This window comes from Mya arenaria, chromosome 3 (assembly GCF_026914265.1).
Source record: "Mya arenaria isolate MELC-2E11 chromosome 3, ASM2691426v1".
Taxonomy (NCBI): Eukaryota; Metazoa; Mollusca; class Bivalvia; order Myida; family Myidae; genus Mya; species Mya arenaria.
The window spans coordinates 92,475,435-92,490,146 of record NC_069124.1 but is presented as its reverse complement, the minus strand read 5'-3'; positions in this window follow the sequence as shown (position 1 = coordinate 92,490,146).

Genomic DNA, 14,712 nt, shown 5'->3' with positions numbered 1-14,712 from the left:
GCAGTCGTGTCACTCATTATTATGGTCCCCTTTTGTCACCAACCAATGCTTCAACGGTGCTTTTGTGCCCTATGTTATTTAAATAGAAATTATATTTGAAAAGTGATATAAATCGTGCATTTTAAATGCAGTTGTTCAATAATTGCTCAAGCTTAGAAATGATAAATAGCTAGCTCGGGTTTGCAGTGATTTTGACGGTGAATGCATGTTTTATGGGTTCACTATAGTGTTATCGGCCTATCCATCTTCGTGCCCTCGCCTTTTTGGAATGCTTGAACTGTAATGACATATTCTGGCCTGTGAACTGAATCCGGATTGCATAATAGGTGTACAGTATGTCTCAGATTGGTTATTGAGATAAACCAATAAATCATAAATAATGTTTTCGCTTGAAAAGCTAACGTCTTTAACCTACAAAGATGGCAAAAGATATTTCAAGCTAATTAAAGCGTCTATCGTATATAGAAACCCGTATACATACTAGATAAAATCATATTTATTAAATGTAATATTATATGCAAAGGTACCAGAAAAGGTACTTTTTAAACAATTTCTCAGAAACTGGTTTGTGTAGTGTATGGTTGACCTTGACCCTGACCTTGACCTTTAGTATTCTGGGCTTATCCTTATCCGTAGTGTTTTTTTAAATGTGCTGTGAATACCAGAGCAAAACGTGCCCTACATCGAAGATGCGAGTTCACACTGCACGAATCTTTTATAGAAATATTTGAAACACTTCACATAACCCTGGAAATTTCTATTAGAACGTACGGAATTACTCTGATGGTTACATAATGTAGAACTTAGGGGCGGGGCAAGGATTTGGCGTTAGAAAGGCGCAACTTAAGGAGCGGGGGGGGGGGGGGGGCAAAGTTAACCATATTAAAGCATTAAACCATCAAATCAGGTGATAAAGACTACTGCAGTCATTCAAATTTCATCCTAAAAAATAGAGCTAATTGTTTTTAGCAAATTGTAGTTAAATTTAAATTTAAAAAGAAACATGCTTTTATTTAAGAAAGTTTACATTCGACTCAAAGAAAACTAGTATCTTATACAGATGCGTATGCTCATGAAGTCCATAACCCTTTAAGCCGCTACTATTTTTTTAATTATGCAGTATATTTTTACAAGCTGTCATGGTTCAAATGAATACGACTTAGAGGTATATTTTCATTAAATATTCCACATTTACAGACTGCGACAGTTATTTTTTGTCTGTATCAAACCACAGAATTGCATTAAAGTCTTGAGTGATAATAACGGTTAATTAGACTAAAAGCTCTGATTGCCACAAAGCTCCGTCAATCATCAGGCAATTGACAATTTGATCAGAATATCTCATGTTTTCGAATTAGAAGGCGATTTGTCATGGAAAAAGCGAAATGAACATTTTTCATTTGTTATGTTACTAAATGAACAAATTTGATTAAATCTTTGTCCCGAAAACAACATGTGCTTTGATGTGGAACTTTTGTCATGGCACCACAATAGTAAATATCGGAGTGAGGAGTAATTAATGGAAAACCGCAGTGTCCTCTGACACCGTTACTTGTCATTAGAAAGAAAAGGTTATGGTTTTTGCCCGGCACAATCTTGGTTTGTGCCCTATGAGGCGATGCGCCATTCTCTTTCATCTATTGTGTGGCCTGTGGTCCCCGAGACCCTCTTGGCAGTAAACCTCGATGCCGGGGGACACACATTCCCGGAATTGAATTTCTGATGAAAAGCATATACGCCTTCTACCCTTGGTCACCATCAAGTTATAGTTTATAGACTCTTTAATACGTAATTTTAGAAATTGCTGACTTAGCTATTGGTGTTAAAGGACAGATGGTTTACAAAAAAGTATCATTTAACCCAACAGAACTTGGAAGCATGTCGAGGAAGTCAAAACACATGTTCTATTTTCTCAAATGATCTGAACAATATGGCAACCGTGTCATAAATATACTAAGCGCAAATATTAAATTCCTGTTTCTTTACGCGGTTCCAAATATTACCAAAAATCAACACAATGTCTCGAAAGTATGTCGTCGAACGCGCCTCACAAGAAATATTGCATCGAGACTGTGCAATTTTCAATTAAGCCTCATACTTGAGCTCGGTCATAAACCAGAAGTCGCTCTATTGACTTTCAATTTCTGTCAGCTTTCGGTCCTTAAGTTTTCTCCATCATCCGGAGGCAATATTTGCTCGGTTTAAGATGCAGTTCTTATAATGTCATGAAAATTTCAAACCAACGATCAATAAAGCCACAGCAACCGCACACTACTCTCTCTTCATTAGCACGAGAATAACGTGCGGTCTTAGGAAGGATGAAACTATTTAATTTACTGTTTTAATTGAGGGAGCGCGGAATGGAAGCACAGGGCTTTATACGGCATCGTATCATGTTCATGAAAGTAAAACTAATGTTTTATTATGCTTAAAAGAAATAGTAATAATAAGAAAAAATGTTTGATATTTCTAAGATTATTTCATTTTAGTCTTTCATGATTTTAATTTTTATATAAAATAGTATTTACTTAATGTCACAGTACGTCACTGCAATGCAATTCTAAAAAATAATAAGACATCTGATACAATATCCCTTGCACAGGAGTAACGTACAAAGACGACAAGTGACGACGCCAACAAGGGGCAGTAAAGGACATTTCCCGCGCTAATCATCCTTGAGAATGTCGGGCGCAACCTTATATCTTCCTGCAAATCTAATTTTCTGCTAGAAAAGCCAGCCTTCGGACATCAATTTAAAACACAAAATAAATAACTTGTCATTCTCGGAGTGGCGAAGACCAAAAAGGTCTGAAATTTAATTTTCCATAATATTCCATCATACCAGGCAAATCTAATTACCCATCAGGGCCAGCAAGAGGCAACGATGTCGGAATTCGTTTGCTCGCAAAGGTCTCCTAGAAGACACCGCTGATCATAGCTGTTCACAAATAATTCACCACAAATGAATTGGGTTACACAAATTATCCTAAGTTCTACTCTCATAAAAATGGCAATAAGGGAAAATATCGAACCAAAAAATAACTTGTCCGTTCTGATAATGCACTCATATTTTGCCATCTGCGGTTATATTGAATTACTAATTACGCATGCGCAGTGAACGATAGAATCTCTAGATTTGGACAGCGACTCCAACGACACAGTTGTCAGTATTCGGGAAATGGGAATCAGCCTTCATGTTCGGAGTGTAGCTTATTTGTTATGATGGCATAACCAACCGTCATGGTGTCGCAATCTTATTATGAAATGTGTCAGGGAATTGATTAACTTTTCTTATAAGCAAGATTCAATTTCTTTGAAGAAAATAACAGTTCGCAGTCGCACACAATTTCAAATGTTGGGCGCTGTTGAACATTAAATGTATTACCCTATATAATTGTGCATCCTTGCAAAAGAACCAGTGTGCAGTTTTAAATAAAATGTCAATATGGACATGAGCAATATGTATGCTGTTTGTGTTCATGTTGAAAATGATGGATTACTATCACTTTGGTTACTTGAGTCCTGTGAGTTGTAGATAAATGGCAATCGAAGTCGCATTCTCCTCGGGCCCATATCAATTGACGTACCAGATACCCAACTCAATTCCCGTAATAGATACCCAAACCCATCCCCGTACAAAATACACAAACCCATCCCCGTATAAGATACACAAACCGATCCTCGTACAAGATACACAAACCCATCCCCGTACAAGATATCCAAACCCATCCCCGTACAAAATACCCAAACCCATCACCGTACAAGATATCCAAACTCATCCCCGCTCAAGATACACAAACCCATCCCCGTAAAAGATATTCAAACCCATCCCCGTACAAGATACACAACCCCATCCCCGTACAAGATACACAAACCCATTCCCGTACAAGATATTTAAACCCATCCCCGTGCAAGATACACAAACCCATCCCCGTAAAAGATATTCAAACCCATCCCCGTACAAGATACACAACCCCATCCCCGTACAAGATACACAAACCCATTCCCGTACAAGATATTTAAACCCATCCCCGTGCAAGATACACAAACCCATCCCCGTACAAGATACACAAAAACCATCACTGTACAAGATACACAAACCCATCCCCGTACAAGATACACAAACCCACCCCCGTACAATATTCGCAACCCCATTTCCGTACAAGATACCCAAACCCCTTCACGTACAAGATACACAAACCCACCCCCGTACAATATTCGCAACCCCATTTCCGTACAAGATACCCAAACCCCTTCACGTACAAGATACACAAACCCATTTCCGTACAAGATACCCAAACCCATCTCACGATATATAATTTTGTCCATGTTGCTGTCACGATTCGATTTTCCGCGTACGTACAAAAGTCGCCCCGCTACAAATAATCCCGAGACGTTGCATTTGTAACGTTCCACATGTCATGTTTCAGAGCATATTAACTTGTCTGTCACCGTTGAGAAACATTCTAGTGTAAATGCATACGGCGGCAGAAACAAGGTACAACAGTAATGCAGACATCTTCCCGGGGCCATCCTCCAGGCCGAGAACGGAACATGCAGCTAACTAGCCCCAGTCAACGGGCCCATCCGCCCTTTCAAAGAGCACACGTCATGTTCAATCTCATTTCATATTGCTTGAATTGTCACTCATGCGAGAGTTGCGCGCGGATATGACGAAATAAATATGTATTGAGGCATGTTTTTGCTAGCAACAAACACATTTTAAATTGGACAAGGTCAACGCTAACGAGGTAGACTGACAGCAGAGAGACACGGATCAACAAGGGATCGCGAAAAAGACAAGCAAATAAATAGTTATGGCTTCATACAACATTCGGTATTGCATAACATCTGATGTCGCTAAACATTTAATTGCTATTAAGAAATAAATTTCATGTTGCTGCAAAACACCTTAATAACTCTTGAAATGATTACAAGTTTTTATGAAAGACGTGAACGAGATGACATGCATATCTAATACTTCATTAGCTAAACAGAGAAAATTAAAATAAAAAGGGAATAACAACTTGCTAAGGAAACTTTTAGAAGTACCTGCTCCAAACATGACCTGGAGGAGTTTGTGATATTTGCAAGTGTTTTGTATTTCATAAACCAATGTAAATATGCTTTGAAAATAATTACAAATGTTCCACAATGGATACATTTATGAAGTGCAATGTTGTTTAAATAATGTTGAGTAATGGATAGCGTCAGTAAATAACAACATTTCATGGCGAGCAATTAATTACCTGACCCGGCAAACACCTGCAATGCATTCTGCTTAATCTGCTTTAGCTTCAGTTTCTCAGTTAAGCAACGTATAGCCATGCTAATAAGCGAAACACATAGAACGACTTACAGGTTGAAATCTACACACTCTGTATTGGGGAGTTGTGGACAAAATCTAAACGCTCTGTATTACCGTACTCAGTTGTAGACGAAACTACACGCTCTGTATTACCGTACTCAGTTGTAGACGAAACTACACGCTCTGTATTACCGTACTCAGTTGTGGACAAAATCTAAACGCTCTGTATTACCGTACTCAGTTGTAGACGAAACTACACGCTCTGTACTACACGCTCTGTAATACCGTACTCAGTTGTAGACGAAACTACACGCTCTGTAATATCGTACTCAGTTGTGGACGAAACTACACGCTCTGTACTACCGTACTCAGTTGTAGACGAAACTACACGCTCTGTACTACCGTACTCAGTTGTGGACGAAACTACACGCTCTGTACTACCGTACTCAGTTGTGGACGAAACTACACGCTCTGTACTACCGTACTCAGTTGTGGACGAAACTACACGCTCTGTACTACCGTACTCAGTTGTGGACGAAACTACACGCTCTGTACTACCGTACTCAGTTGTGGACGAAACTACACGCTCTAACTACACGCTCTGTATAGGGGAGTTGTAGAAGAAATATACACGCTCTGTATTGGGCAACTGTGGACGAAATCTACACGCTTAGTGTTACTCAGTTGTGGACGAAACTACATGCTCTATATTGGGCAGCTGTGGACGAAATCTACACGCTCTGTACTACCGTACTCAGTTGTGGACGAAACTACACGCTCTGTACTACCGTACTCAGTTGTGAACGAAACTACACGCTCTAACTACACGCTCTGTATAGGGCAGTTGTAGAAGAAATATACACGCTCTGTATTGGGCAACTGTGGACGAAATCTACACGCTTAGTGTTACTCAGTTGTGGACGAAACTACATGCTCTATATTGGGCAGCTGTGGACGAAATCTACACGCTCTGTATTACGGTACTCAGTTGTGGACGAAACTACACGTTCTGTATTGGGCAGCTGTGGACGAAATCTACACGCTCTGTATTTCGGTTCTCAGTTGTGGACGAGACTACACGCTATGTATTGGGCAGCTGTAGACGAAAAATACAAGCTCTGTATTTGGCAGTTGTGGACGAGACTACACGCTATGTATTGGGCAGCTGTAGACGAAAACTACACGTTTAGTATTACTCAGTTGTGGACGAAATCTACACGCTCTGTATTGGGCAGCTGTGGACGAAAACTACAAGCTCTGTATTGGGCAGTTGTGGACGAAAATTACACGCTCTGTATAGGGCAGCTGTGGACGAAAACTACACGCTCTGTATTGGGCAGTTGTGGACGAAAACTACACGCTCTGTATTGGGCAGTTGTGGACGAAAACTACAAGCTCTGTATTTGGCAGCTGTGGACAAAAACTACAAGCTCTGTATTGGGCAGTTGTGGACGAAAACTACACGCTCTGTATTTGGCAGCTGTGGGCGAAAACTACAAGCTCTGTATTGGGCAGATGTAGACGAACACTACACGCTCTGTATTGGGCAGTTGTGGTCGAAAACTACATGCTCTGTATTTGGCAGCTGTGGGCAAAAACTACACGCTCTGTATTGGGCAGCTGTGGACGAAAACTACAAGCTCTGTATTACTTATTTGTGGACGAAAACTACAGGTTTTGTATTGGGCAGCTGTAGACGAAAACTACACGCTCTGTATTGGGCAGTTGTGGACGAAACTACATTATATGTATTGTGCAGCTGTGGACGAAAACAACAAGCTCTGTATTGGGCAGCTGTGGACGAAAACTACAAGCTCTGTATTTGGCAGCTGTGGGCGAAAACTGCAAGCTCTGTATCGGGCAGTTGTGGACGAAAACTACAAGCTCTGTATTTGGCAGCTGTGGACGAAAACTACAAGCTCTGTATCGGGCAGTTGTGGACGAAAACTACACGCTCTGTATTTGGCAGCTGTGGACGAAAACTACAAGCTCTGTATTGGGCAGCTGTGGACGAAAACTACAAGCTCTGTATCGGGCAGTTGTGGACGAAAACTACACGCTCTGTATTTGGCAGCTGTGGGCGAAAACTACAAGCTCTGTATTGGGCAGATGTAGACGAACACTACACGCTCTGTATTGGGCAGTTGTGGACGAAAACTACACGCTCTGTATTTGGCAGCTGTGGGCGAAAACTACAAGCTCTGTTTTGGGCAGATGTAGACGAAAACTACACGCTCTGTATTGAGCATTGTGGACGAAAACTACAGGTTTTGTATTGGGCAGCTGTAGACGAAAACTACACGCTCTGTATTGGGCAGTTGTGGACGAAACTACATTATATGTATTGTGCAGCTGTGGACGAAAACAACAAGCTCTGTATTGGGCAGCTGTGGACGAAAACTACAAGCTCTGTATCGGGCAGTTGTGGACGAAAACTACAAGCTCTGTATCGGGCAGCTGTGGACGAAAACAACAAGCTCTGTATTGGGCAGCTGTGGACGAAAACTACAAGCTCTGTATCGGGCAGTTGTGGACGAAAACTACACGCTATGTATTGGGCAGCTGTGGACGAAAACTACACGCTCTGTGTTATGGAAGAAAACATCTGTGATTATAATACAATTAAAGTAAACTCAAAGGGCCGTATTAATAAAACTTCTTTAGTCAAAAGAAATGTACTTAGTATGCATGTTTTAACATTTAAGTATATTGTTTTTGAAAAGGGTGGTGAAAAGTTATATTATATAACAATTGGATACTTAAATTAGGAAGGTGACTTAAGTTAGGGAATGACTTAAGATTGTATATGTGAAAGATATATTTTCGACAAAAGCAATGGTGAAAAGCTTTGTGGGGGCCACCAAGGCAAATAGCTTATGGATTCTGTTTCATAGCCAAGAACCCTTTTTTAAGTTGAAGCATCTCAAAAACGTTTACCCTATGTGAAAGAAAACAAGAAAATATAAAAAAAACGACGAAGAAGTTCATTTCCAAAATAAAATCTTATTATTAAAACTGTTATTTGTTGACAAAAAGACATGATAATATACTAAAAAATAGTTCAATAACTAAAATGCCCAAAACAATACAAAGACAGCAGACATTAGGATGCGTGTTGTTCAGCAAATGGTCAACCAACCACTGATGGCGGCTGCACAACTAGTTTGAAGTCCCATCAACTGTATACACAAATATATTTATTTTTTCTATATAATTTGATGTCCGTAGTACATCCTTTGGCAGCCTTTTTTTTTCAAAACGCTTAGCAAATTTGATAACAATTGGCATTCTTTTTTCGAAATGACCACTCTTTTAATTCTGTATAATTGATGGGCAGTGAGACCACAATATGTACCGCGTCAGAGTCTAGTGAATACATTTCCTTTCAGTTTGTGGAAGAATGTGCTCACAACTTCACCAGAACGGGAATGCCAAGCTCAACTGCCAAGTTTTAAAGCATTTAAAAAAAGTTTAATGCGTATGTAGATGTTAAAAAACTATGAATAAATTAAGGGCACCTGTACATCTCAATGGTCTTGAACTATCTTTCACAGGTTAAACAGACGAACCCTAAATTGTCTGTCAACGATAAAACACACATGGCTGCCTGCACATTCTCAGTGTGAGCCTTGTTCACGGGCTGTAGATGACGTTTTATCTTAAACTCTTCTAACGATGGTCTCGTTCCAAATGAGGGCTCATATTACCTTTGTGCTGCTTTTGGGTATTTAAAATCAGACCTCTTAACCTACGGGTCATAGTAATTTGTCGGAAGGTGTGAAGTTTACTTCGGTGGTAAAACTACCCCGGTTCAGGTATTATTTGTAATCATGAATAGAAGGGGTTTTCAATGAGTTTTATGGAGTTGCTTGTAACAATGAATACGAAAATGTAGTTAGCACTCATTACAATTTTATATCACGTAGAAAGGGCAAAGGGGAAGTCGTATGTTTCATTCGCTAGATGACGTGACTGTAGAAGGGGGTGAACACGCAAGTATATATATAATTATAAACCTTTAAATAACCAACTAACTTAACTATTTCACAAAGGACAGATATTTAAAAGACATGACACAAAGTACAATACAAGCACCATGCCCATATAAAATACAACATCTTTAGATTATATAATTATGAATAGTGATAGCAATAAAAGCATACAGTAACTCACTAGGCTGTGATACAGTATTACAAAATTAAATATGAATTGGTGCGTAGAACAAAATGTACGAATTTGGAACAGTCATAATTTTTCAGTTTGGCTATCATTAAAGCCATGATTATAAGAAAATGCGGAAAGTTAGTCAGAAACTGTGAGGGTAAAATATTTTCCAATGTAATTGTAAGTTAAAACATAAAACCTGTTTGATCACACCATACATACATACATAAATATTACATGGACAGAACAAAATACACTTACACTATGGACAGTAGGGGTGGAAGTTACTCGTCTACATAATTTTGAACACATATAACTCTGTATATTAGTATACAACTTCAGCTCAGCTGTATTTATAAAGTATGTAGTAACTATCTATGGCTTTAAAACATCTTATAGTAGTAGAATACTCGCAGGAACCTACTTCAGGCTTCGTCCACCTGCTAACATCTCAGTAGGGATCATCCGTGCACGAGTATATCAAGGGATCAAGATATACGGCGGCTCCGCCCCAATTCTGGACACGATGTAGACGTCTTTCTTCAACCTCCTTCGAATCATGGAGAATGATGGTCTAGGACGTCACCTAACACTATAATATGTGACGGAATCACCTATCAGTGGAAATATGATGTGGAACCTCTAAAGTGCTAGAGCTAGGCTAGGTCGGTCTACTTTGATGAGAATCTTGACTTCTTCTGTTTCACCAATGTCCTCGGACAGTCTACATTACTTTTTTTCTTTGTTATTTTTTGTTAGAAATAAGTATACATGTCAAAAGCACAGATATACGCCAATAATAAGATGGCCTGTGTTATTGCATACACACACATATATATATAATATATATATATATTATATATATCTATATATATTATATATATATATATATAGTCACTTATCTACCGAACTGCATCTATGGCTATTACGTGAAAGTTTCACCTTTATCGGTAACTAACATTGATGTAGATGGATACCCGTGATTTAAAAACTAGGATGTGAACATTTCCCTCCAACCACATTCTGCTTAATTAAGGCCCAAAATCATTATTGTTACCAGAGAAAGAAAGTTGCCAGTACACGCATGGTGATTACGTGAATATTTCCATAACCCCCACGTGCACGTGCCGTAATGCCACAAACCAATTGTACACGTGCCATACATGCGCGGCTGTGGTAGAAAATGTAAGATGACAAAGTCATCTTTGTAACTTGTCACTTTTAATTGCAGTCCATTGTGGTTGCATCCATGGAAAGAAGGAATTTTAGAAACAAATGGTATTCGTACAAATTACACCACAATGCAAACCCAGATTCCCTCGAGGGAGATATTAGTTTGTGTGCGAAACGCCCAACAGCCGAGAACAGAGAAACCGTTTTAATGGCTTCCGGGCTTGCGCAGAGACACACCATATTACATGATGTCATTTCCGTGCTATCATGTCGTACTGTAACTTCATAGCAATTAGCGGAGTTTTACAAATGGGCTTATGGGTATCATATTTCTAATTAAACAAAATATGATTGATGACGTTTATCATTGTTTTGATCTTACATTGTTTCTTTTTCAGACAAGTTAGCACGAAAGCATATCGATGCAAGTCTTTATACAAAGAAATCTTTATCCTGTATCGTTCGGTTGGGTTCCTGTTGTGAAGCTTATGACGATATAATACAGAACCATAACATTAAGTATTGGGGGAAACAACAACATGTTATTTATTGGTTTATGAACAATTTATTATATTGAAATGTTAATGAAAATGGTTATTCCATCTTGGCGCAATTCTCTAATCGAATGCTTACAATAATACCTTAGTTTTAAATCCTCAACGACCAAATACTGTGGTGAAGCTAGGCCAAACTTTTGATGTGGTTATTTTTTTAAAGAAGTTGTGAAAAAAATGTTTTCGTTCTAAATTAATGGTCAATCATCTGTAGAAAAAAAACGGCAACATGTACATGTTAAGAACATATTGTGATGATGACTTACATTAATAATCTTTCTTGTAAAATATGATTACTAGATGGTATGGTGCAAGACATTGGTGCATGTCGATTACTTTCTTTTTATTTAGGTAAATATGTTATTTCTCCCTTTCTAATCTAAAAAAAGGAACTAGTTCAGCTGGCGTATTTCGACGAACACAGACCACTACAGACCTGAACGTTCATACAACGAACACAGATCTGTACAGACCTGTACGTTCATACGACGAACACAGACCTGTACGGACCTGAACGTGCATTCAACGAACACAGATCTATACAGACCTGAACGTTCATACGACGAACACAGACCACTACAAACCTGTACGTTCATACGACGAACACAGACCACTACAAACCTGAACGTGCATACGGCGAACACAGATCTACACCGACCTGAATGTTAATACGACGTACACAGATCTGTACAGACCTGTACGTTCATACGACGAACACAGATCTATACAGACCTGTGCGTTCATACGACGAACACAGATCTATACAGACCTGTTCGTTCATACGACGTACACAGATCTGTACAGACCTGAACGTTCATACAACGTACGAACACAGACCTGTAAAGACCTGAACGTTCATACGACGAACACAGATCTATACAGACCTGTAAAGACCTGAACGTTCATACGACAAACACAGATCTGTAAAGACCTGAACGTTCATACGACGAGCACAGATCTATACAGACCTGTAAATACCTGAACGTTCATACGACGAACACAGATCTGTACAGACCTGAACGTTCATACGACGAACACAGATCTGTAAAGACGCGGACCCAGAATTGACATGTGAGGGGGGGGGGGGGTACGTAGGGTCGTAAGCGTTGTTGACTTGCGCCCCTCCCTCAGAACCGAAATTTATTCGGTTGAAAGTGATGGTAGTGTGGGGTGACGTACTTTTTTTTACTATATTGAAATAAAAAGAGTAGACGATTTTAGAGAGGAGGGGGTGCGTGTGGCGTTTCGGCCCCCGGAGCCGCTAATGTGTACAGACATGTACGTGAAAACGACGTTGCTAATAAGCAAGACACGATTTAACTGAAGCTTCAAATGTCAAATGACCTCCAATTGCAGTTTTAAAATGCCAAACGCATAACAAAAAACATCCATGAGTTCTAGGAAACATATTGCATGATGTTTACACTACATAATACACGCATGCAATATTTGTTTGCTATTAAAGATCAGATATTTTTTTGTCTTATTAAAAATAATTGTTTCTTTTTCTTATTTTGAGCTAACGAACGAGCTATTGGGTCAGGAAACGTCATGAAGAAACCGGACACCATGGTCATACAGGGTTCATACTCTTGTTTTTCTAGTTCCATTACGTATTTTCACTGATATAAAAACTAAACAAAAAACTATCAAATGCAATCTGAATCTGACGAAAAATAATTTAAACCACGTTCTCTTGAAATATTTAAATAGCATGCAGGTTTTGAAAGATATTATACTATGTAAAATGTGCATAGGATCATAAACTAAGTAATAAAACCAAGTAGTTTGTGTATATATCATAGATGTGTTCCAGATTATCATACACGAATTTTAGTCGTATACTTTGGCCAACGTGAGTAGAGAGATGGGACTACTTAAGATCTTTCAGCAAGAGGCCCATCCACATACCATGCAATGTTTGTATAAAATCCAACTGCACCGAGAACAAATAGAGAAAATGTTCGCACTTGATGAGATTGTTTGCTTTTTCAACACTCAAGTATGTCTCGAATCGAAGGTGGAACCATTTATTTGGCTTTCTTAGTATAATTAATGACAGCAGGGGTTATAGGTTTTAAAAGTTGGTCGTATGTACATTAGCATTATTACCGCTTTCTTTAGCGTCGTCTATGCATTACAATTTATAAAAAATAAGCAAAAGACAATGTCTCAAGTTTGGCTTTTAATATCTAAGTTATATCTAAGATGTTTGAATTTATGGTTATCGCCACTCTCGGGAGTCCTGGCACGATTTATAGTCCGCCATACCTTGCACTGTGCAACGGGGTCTAGCCGCCTGACATAAATCTGCAGACGACTATACAAAAGGTCACGTTATCAGACGAAATAAAATTCCATTTGCTTTTGCTCGTTACCAGTTTCAGACACGACTTTGTGTTAATATCAAACCTCAACATAAGAGGAGGTCATTTAAGGATAAACCGCTCAATTTAGTTTAAATTATTATATGTGAGTGCCGAAGAGGGAAGTAGCCTTAAGAATGATTGTACCGTAGTTCTACCAAAGTTATAACTATATATTCACCGAGGAAATTAAAATTTAAGTAGACTTTTCAGATGTTAAATCATCATATACTGTGATGGGAATACTTTCTTGTTATATTCCGTCACGTGAGACTAATCGAAGCATGTCTTAGTAACGCAGATTTTGTCACATTTTCCCATGATGGTGTTACTTCTGCACGCCAACACATTCACATATGCCTCCGCAAGGAACAGGTCATATCTGATTGTTCAGAAACACTTCACACTGTTCCCATGGCCATTTCACAACTGCCACCCATCATATTACATCATACAAAATGATTCCCCTTAGAAAAGTACTCACATGTAATCGACTTAGTAATTGTCATCGGAAACTGCCTCTTGTCCCCTCTTTATTCAATTCCTTTAACTTGCAAAAATGAAGTCTTTTTAATTGTATATTCATTTAGACTTTGCATTGTGTGGTCAAAGCAGGTCATACATATGAAGTCAATTGCTTTCGTCTAATGACTGTTTAATGGTTGCCAACGTGAAGTGAAAATTAGTTTCAAGTGGCTTCAAATACTGCGTAACCATAATATGACTATTAATAATTGACCCGTTTCTTTATAAGCTGGAAAATTACGACCGGTGCTAGAGCGTTATACTCCATATAGTTATACATCTAAACACTTGACTTTTTACTTTTCAATTAAGGAACTGTGTGCCGACATAACTTTTAAAAAAAACGTTTTTGTTATCTCAGATACAGACTTGGTTATTATTCAAGGAAGTGTTGATAATAAAATATATCTTGATGCAAACATGCAACCTTCAATAAAAAGCTGCAACTGTAGGCGTATGCATTTCATTTATCGCGCCGTATTTTGAACATAACCCGTGGCAGGAGTGTCTGTAAATAATATCAATGCTGTTCACCCGCAGAGCGCATTTCCACCATATGTTCTTACCTCTAGTATATATGTAATAGTCTTGCCACATCCTCACAATGGCAATGAAATAATAT